Source organism: Papaver somniferum, chromosome 7, assembly GCF_003573695.1.
Source record: "Papaver somniferum cultivar HN1 chromosome 7, ASM357369v1, whole genome shotgun sequence".
NCBI classification, from domain to species: Eukaryota; Viridiplantae; Streptophyta; class Magnoliopsida; order Ranunculales; family Papaveraceae; genus Papaver; species Papaver somniferum.
The window spans coordinates 7,474,304-7,482,420 of NC_039364.1; the positions used below are offsets into that span (position 1 = coordinate 7,474,304).

General features: G+C 41.7%; 1 long non-coding RNA gene across 1 annotated transcript; it reads left to right on the forward strand.

Annotated features, from left to right (window-relative positions):
• The first annotated feature begins 905 nt into the window (after window positions 1-905).
• On the forward strand, window positions 906-1,687 carry LOC113293855. Its single transcript, XR_003332618.1, has 3 exons — window positions 906-1,021; window positions 1,123-1,244; window positions 1,596-1,687. It is a non-coding gene; the product is annotated as an uncharacterized LOC113293855 (long non-coding RNA).
• Window positions 1,688-8,117: the final 6,430 nt, after the last annotated feature.

Here is an 8,117-nt window from a genome sequence, read left to right on the forward strand (position 1 = left end):
AACAAAAATTTAAAGAAGTTTGCTTGCAAGTCAATGCTCCTGATAAAAAGTTGATTCAAGACGTTGATACAAGGTGGATTCTACATATCTGATGCTTGAAACAACACTTCTATTTCGGGAAGCATTTAACCGGTTCGGGAAGATTGAACCTGATTTTCTTAATGTTGCTCCAACGAGTGAAGACTGGAAGAATGCAAGTAGTCTTTCAATTTTCTTGAAGTTCTTTTATGAAGTCACCATTCTCTTTTCAGGTACGTCATACGTGACAGTTAATCGTTATTTTGATACTGCTTGTTCTTTGTATTTAGAACTTCGTGAGTAGTGTGATTTCTATGATGCATTAATCTCAAAAATGGAAGTGAATATGATGAAAAAGTTTGAAAGATATTGGCAACTTACTAGTAAAACATTTGCAATAGCTTCCATTTTAGATCCTCGGTTTAAAATGAAATTATTGGATTACTATTTCCCATTAATATATCCTGGTAACAGCGAGGAGAAGAAGTTAGAAGTTATGGAAGTCTTGAAAAGATTGTATAATGAATATGCAACACATTATGCTTCTTCAGCTCATGTATACTCAGCAAACATTTCGACAAATCAAGTGAACATGGAAGATTCAGTTGGTAGTAGTGGTAGTACTTCATCTTCTCAAAGTTCTTTTACTTCTAGAATGAAAGGTTGACGGCATTTCTGGAAGAAAGTTCACAACATGACGTTGTTCGGACATATCTAGAGAAATACCTATCAGCTGATGTTCACCCTATTAGGAAAGGAAGTGGTATTGATCTGAATGATTCTAGTTTTGATGTTTTGGGGTGGTGGAAATTTCATGGACCAATGTATCCAATTGTAGCAGTGATAGATCGTGATATATTAGCAATTCCTGCGTCATCAGTGGCTTCTGAATCTGTTTTCAGCACCAGTGGTAGAGTTGTAGATAAATTTCGTTCTTCAATGCTTCCAGAAACAATTGAAGCTCTGATATGCACACAAGATTGGATAAGAAGTGCGCTGAAGAGTAAGTAACATATTCAATTCATGTTTGCTATTATATCAATTTTAGTTAGTGATTCATTTACTATGGTTCTTGTACGTCAACTAACTATTTTATTGTTTTAGATGAGGGATTTGGGTTAGGTAGTACTTCACTTCAGACTCTTTTGGAGGCAATGGAGGAGCTCGAGTCAGACGATGATGATGCAACATCGCACATTGTCTAACTGACTGACTATCAATTTAAGGTAAAATAACCAGCTAACCTTGGAATGCACAAATTTGTATTTCCTTAAACTTTGTCGGAATGTGATTAGTAGTACAGTATAAGAAAGTTTGACTTGTGTCTGTCTATACAATATTTGTCTTAGCTAGTTGTATATTTGGGAATTTTAATGTTTGCTTGTGGTCCTGGCCCTAGCTAGTTGTATATTTGGTGAGTGCAATCACGGAAGCAACTCTTGCTTCATCACAGGCAAGGTCTTTGATTGTGATATGGTTACTTGTACACGTTGTTTGGTTGAAGATGCAAGATTTTGAGGTGGTTTCTGAATTGGGAAAAATTGAGAATATGATCAACTGTTTTTGTTTCTCTTCAGGAACAATTGGAAATATGATGGTGAAATCTTTAGTGAACTGGTTGGAACTTCTTTTTGGTATATATATATTATATAGGCATAGCCAAAGAACACGCGAAGTGCGAACTACATCCTTCTTTTTTGTATATGTACTTGTGAAGGAAACGCATTTATCTTTTCGGGCTTCTACACTTTATAGTTTATAGAATGATATGTCTGTCAACTTTTGTGGTTATAATACGACAGACTATATTAGCCATTAGGGCTGGCGTTACTTGTAGTTATCGGCTAAAAAAATGTCTGCCAACTTTTGTATTTAATATTTATCATATATAATGGCAGATTCTTACTTATAGCTAGGAAAGTAACTTTAATTTTCCTAATCTAATGATTCTAAGCTCAAGTTTACTCTACTTTTGTATGTATGTTAAAGATGGTCACTTTTCATGTGTTGAATAATCCTTTTTCAGTACTCACGAGCCATAAAATTGGGAAGTCATATAACTGATATAAGTTTGTGTTTTTACCCGATGGGTACCCGGACCCGGTGATTACCCGTGACCTTTACCGGGTCCGGTTCTGGGCCAACAAATTATGGAACCGGCCCCGGAACCGTTAGGACCCGGAACCGACGCTGATATGTCGGGTCCGGTTCTGGGCCATGTACTACCCGGGAGGACCCGGACCCGTTGACAGCCCTAATTGAAACCAACAAAAAATAAGGTTGCATAACTTGTCATGCACCTATAATAATATCTACATAACATGTTATTCAGTCGTAAAAATATGACTGCATAATCCATTATGCATCGAGAAAATAGATGCATAACCTGATATGCATCCGTAAATATGGATGCATACTGCATTATGCATCAATTTTTTATGTACGCACTAAAATCAACCAAAACAATGGTTACATAACTTGTTATAGATGCATAACTTTGTTATGCAGTCGAGAAAATGGTTGCATAATTCATTATGCGTCTGCAGAATGTGTTGTGCATCTTTTTTGGTGGCTACATAATGGTTATGTAGTCAGTTTTCGAAATTTTTCCTAAAATGATGATCACCTCCGATTTTTTCGTGAAAAACAAAAATTTGATATTGTTGTTTGTACTCGTTGCGCAGCTCTCTTAAAAAGATTTCCAACGTTATAAAATTTGTAAAATTCTAAGGCGCGGAGTTTTAAATATGTTATATCCAAGTTGGTTTGTCAATTATACCCCTGATGCATAACCCGTCATGCAGACATTTTTAATAATTTCATATAATTGTGGGTGTCACAGAAATAATTATGGATGTCACGGTACCTAAAATTAATTGTGGGCCTGACAATTAAAATATTCTAACGCCTAATTAAGAAGTGGTTTAGTGACCGAAAGTTCCTCCAATGGAAAAGCCGGAATGTGCACCCCGGTTTTAGAGGGGTGCACAAATTTGGACTATGGGGATGTTATGTTTTTCTCCCTACCCTTTTCTATTTAATTTTCTGGTAAAAGATGAGGAGTGGGAAAAAAAAAGACTGGAAGAATAAAACAAGAGCCAACACCGGGGGTGTGTTATCTTAATAAGATTCGACCTTATCTAACTAACATATAGTAGGTGAGTCATCAATTCAACTGATCTTTTATAAAGAAAAACGAATTTGAAGAATAACTATGTGTCCATTACTTTTGTCTTTTGAACGGATGAGATCGTATGGGTTTATATGGGATCGAGTTTCAGAGAAAAAAAAAGTCTCAAACTATAGTTGCATATCTTAATACAAGCTTAATAGTTGGCTAATTCAAATCTGTACCTGGGCTAAATTTCACGAACAATGAAAAATACATGGACAAAACAAGCTTTTCCAAAAAAAAATTTGGGGGGTGGGCGGGGTGGGGGGGCTTTAGCCTAGGTAAGCCACTCCCCAATTCCGTGACTGTTGTAACTCATAATATTAATTGTGCAAGTTCTTCTAGTATAAACTTCACCGAAAATTGATGGGAAGACTATGCTCAAAATATGGAACCTAACCAAGGTAATCATTAATATAATCCTAATTCGGATTAAGCTATCAATTTTCCATTGATTTGTTACTTTCTGCTATTGGGGCAGGAACTTTACTCAATTTTTACATTTTGGGATGTCTTTGTTTACAATTACACTGGAGTATTGGGTGTATTCAATCGCCAAGAAGAGGATGTCCAGAAACCATGAAAAAACAAATTTGTTGAATCGATGGAGAAGATGTAGCAAATGAAATATGGTTATGAACAAATGGTAGTGATTGGCCTAATTCATCAGTAACACATTGACACTAAAGTGGTTTACATCACCTAAATCACTGATCAATTAAAATTGATTTGAGTTCTATTTTACATATTAGCTTGATATTAAAAAGAAGAGAACAACTAAGAATATTGTTTGCTCACAAAAGCATAAAAACTAAAAACATTTAATTCAAGGAAAACGGCAGATCTCATTGTATGTATAAAATTTTCTGTTCAAAAGACACCTGCCTACTGTTAAATACACTGCAGATTTGTTAGTGCACCGCTTTTCTCTTCCTGGTTAAGGTTATACCAGATCCAAAGATTTCTTTTATAAAATCCCGGAGACAAAGCTAAAGACTACAGCCACAACAAAGAGCTTTCACTTGAGAGGAGAAACTATTATGCTTATCAAAAAGGATGGATGATTTGTGGAGTGTCGTGAGAGTTTCTTTATAAAACCAAGATTTTATTCTTAACCGATAGTGGAGAATTTGAAGTACGGATCCAGATTTTGAGATAGAAAGAGAAATGTCGCCACTAGCACATTTATTAAACCATTCAACAGGTCTGCCTAAAATTATCGGGGTACCTTTTTTTATGTAAATGCCGTGTTTCACGGCAGAGCCCTCGGTACTGACTGGCATCATCACTACACATGCCAGCCGCACATGCTATCCAAACGTTCCAATCACGCATGCCACATATTTTAAACTAGGGTTTCAACACGCTAAACCCTAATAGCCACATCTCCGCGCCAAAGGCATGCCAACCATGCCAGCCACAAATCCGCGCCAAAGGCATGCCAACCATGCCATCCGCATCTCCGCGCCAAAGTCATGCCAACCATGCCACCCGCACCACCGTGCCAATGGCATGCCATGCCAGCCACATCTCCACGCCAAAGGCATGACAACCATGCCAGCCGCACCACCGTGCCAATGGCATGCCAGCCACACCACCGTGCCAATGGCATGCCATGCTAGCCACATCTCCGCGCCAAAAGGCATGCCAACCATGCCAGCCGCACCACCGTGCTAATGGCATGCCATGCCAGCCACATCTCCGCGCCAAAGGCATGCCAACAATGCCAGCCGCACCACCGTGCCAATGGCATGCCATGCCAGCCACATCCCCACGCCAAAGGCATGCCAGCCGCATCACCGTGTCAATGGCATGCCATGCCAGCCACATCTCCGCGCCAAAAGAATGACAACCATGACAGCCGCACCACCGTGCCAATGCCATGCCATGTCAGACACATCTCCGCGTCAAAGGCATGCCAACCATGTCATCCGCACCACCGTGCCAATGGCATGTGTGCCAATAGCATGCCATGCCAGCCACATCTCCGTGCCAAAGGTATACCAACCATGCCAGCCGCACCAGAGTGCCAATGGCATGCGATGCCAGCCACACCTCCACACCAAAGCCATGCCGGCCATGCCCCCATGCCGCTGACTACCAAATGAAGGGTTGCAACAATCAACAGACACCCTTCCTTATAAGATGCAAATCTCAGCCGTCCAAGTTTGCCACCAAACGCGTGGCAACTTTTGGCCCAATGCTCAGCCCTAATTTTGGCCGCGCCTAAACTATGCCAAAACCCTAATTTTGGCCGCGCCTAAAACTATGCCAAAATCCTAGCTTGGTCGCGCCTAAACCATGCCAAAGCCATGTCGGTTATGCCTCCATGTCGCTGGCTGCCAAACGAAGGTTTCAACAATCAACGAACACCCTTCCTTCTGAGATGCAAATCTCAGCCGTCCAAGTTCGCCACCAAACGCGTAGCAACTTTTGGTCCAATGCCAAGCCCTAATTTTGGCCGCGCCTAAACTATGCAAAAACCCTAATTTTGGCCGCGCCTAAAACTATGCCAAAATCCTAGCTTGGACGCGCCTAAACCATGCCGACGGCTGCCAAACGGAGGGTTGCAACAATAATCAACGGCTACCCCTCCTTCTAAGACGCAAATCTCAGTCGTACAAGCTTGCCACAAAACCAAACGATTTTTGGCAACCTCTTGGATGCGACGCCAAAGTTCCACGGGTTGTGCCAAACCCTAATATGAGCCGCACCAAGAGCATGCACGAGCCGTGATGGCCATGCCTCCATGTCGGTGGCCGCCAAAACGGAAGGTTGCAACAATCAACGTATACCCCTCCTTCTAAGAGGCAAATCTCATCCGTATAAGCTTGCCACCAAACCAAACGATTTGTGGCAACCTCTTGGCTGCGATGCCAAAGTTCCACGGTTTGTGCCAAACCCTAATTTGGGTCGCGTCAAGAGCATGCACGAGCCGTGCTGGCCATGCCTCCATGCCGCTAGCCGCAAAACAGAGGGTTTCAACAACCAACGGACACCCCTCCTTCTGAGATGAAAATCTCAGCCGTACAAGCTTGCCACCAAACGACTTGTGGAAATCTCTTGGCTACGCTGCCAACTCTTTGTCCACGGCACACACTTAGCTATGCCAATTCTTTGGTCACAACACCAAACCCTAATCAGCCACGCCAAGAGCATGCGCAAGCCATGATAACACCATGGCCACGCCACTGGCTACCAAACGGAAGGTAACCACAATCAACGGATAACCTTCATCTCAAGATGCAAAATCTCGGCCGTCGAAGGTCACCACCGAACCGACAAGCCTCTCAATCTTAACTTTCCAAACAATAACAACATGCTACACGTTTTCCACGAAAACAATCGAGACATCAAAACATGTCAAAAACTGGGGATGCTCATCAGGGTATTGGTCTTGGCGGTTTACAGCGTGCGGCGTACACTACGCCCGTTACAAGAAAGTGTCATAAGAGTGAGACAGTTAGTAAATACAATGAGTAATGGTGAAACATTTCTTTTATTATGGAAACATCAATTCCAGGCATTACCCGTTACCGCTTTCTTCCATTTACTCAATCGTTTCCACTTCTTACGAGACCAGGGTACGTTTCTTGCGACTTGTATAAATAGGTCTCACCTATTTCCACCAAACACAAGTTTTGGTCAGGAGAATACAACACTCATAAATCACTTGTTAGCTTTCCCATCTGTTAGCTTTCCACTTTCTGATACAAGTCGTCAAACAACCACTCTTTCAGAACCAACTATTATAGTCTCAACACTCTCTTCACTTCCCTCCCTAAGACCAACCCTTCTCCTTCACTTTGTGACCGAAGCAAGTATGGAACGGCCATTTCTTGGTTTAGAACGGATTTGTACAGATTGATATCTCGAATCAAAGTACTCCCTTGCAGTATATTGTTTAGAGTTTAGACTCGTTTCTCACACACACACACACGAAATTACCGAAATCAGCAGAAACCGTTTTCACCCTCAAATTACAAGTGTTCTCCTACTTGCATCCGCTTTCTGACTTCGAAGGGGGTAGTTTTTTGTTTACGCGAGTGTAGGTCAAATCATGTGTGTAATTTTATGCGACTAGTGGGATCAAATTAGTGAAAGTTAAACCCTTATCTCGCGACGTTTAGTCGCGTAGTATGTATGAGAGGCAAATTCCTAATGTATGGCGACATGGGTGTTCTCTATCATGCTTTGATTATTGGAATAATTTAATATGTAGATTAGATAATACTTAACTCGTGGGAAATGTGAATTCCTTACGCCTCATCGCTGTCTTTCTTTGCCTCTGCTCCTTTCGCACTCCTTATGTTTGCACGAGTTTATAGGTCTTATTTGACTCATAATTAAGGTCTTATTGCCTTCCCCCACATAGAGAACTTAAACGACTTATGGTCTCCTTGGGTAGCGTTTTCAACAATGGGCGACGAAATCTCAGTTCCACGTGCTCTTGCGAGTCATTGCCCATCGATCTCGCCTTAACTGTGTTAGTATTCTGACCTCCTCAGGTTGCATGTGCGACAATATACCAGGCCTTAGATACTCCCGTGAGTAAGAAGACCCGATACATTGCCGTCTTTGACACAATCAGCTCCCTAGTGGAGGGTGTCATCCATTTATACTCCCCCTAAATTATCCTTTCAAGGAGGTCACCCCTAACCACTTCAGTTGGGATCCTCTCATCGAGTATCAACAACCAGTGTTGTCGTGACGTCATGGTTTTTCGCCTATGTGGATACTAGACACGAGATGACACTTTAAGTGGGGTTTCTTTGGACCTAGTGCAGAATCCATGCCAGGCCATCTACTATCTCCACTGACACGTTTCAACACCCCTTACCGGAGAAATTTTCGCTGAGTGGTTCGTTCTCAGTGGCCTCCAGTGCAGAGGCATTTCGCCCTAATAAACCACTTCTCTAGGATGCCC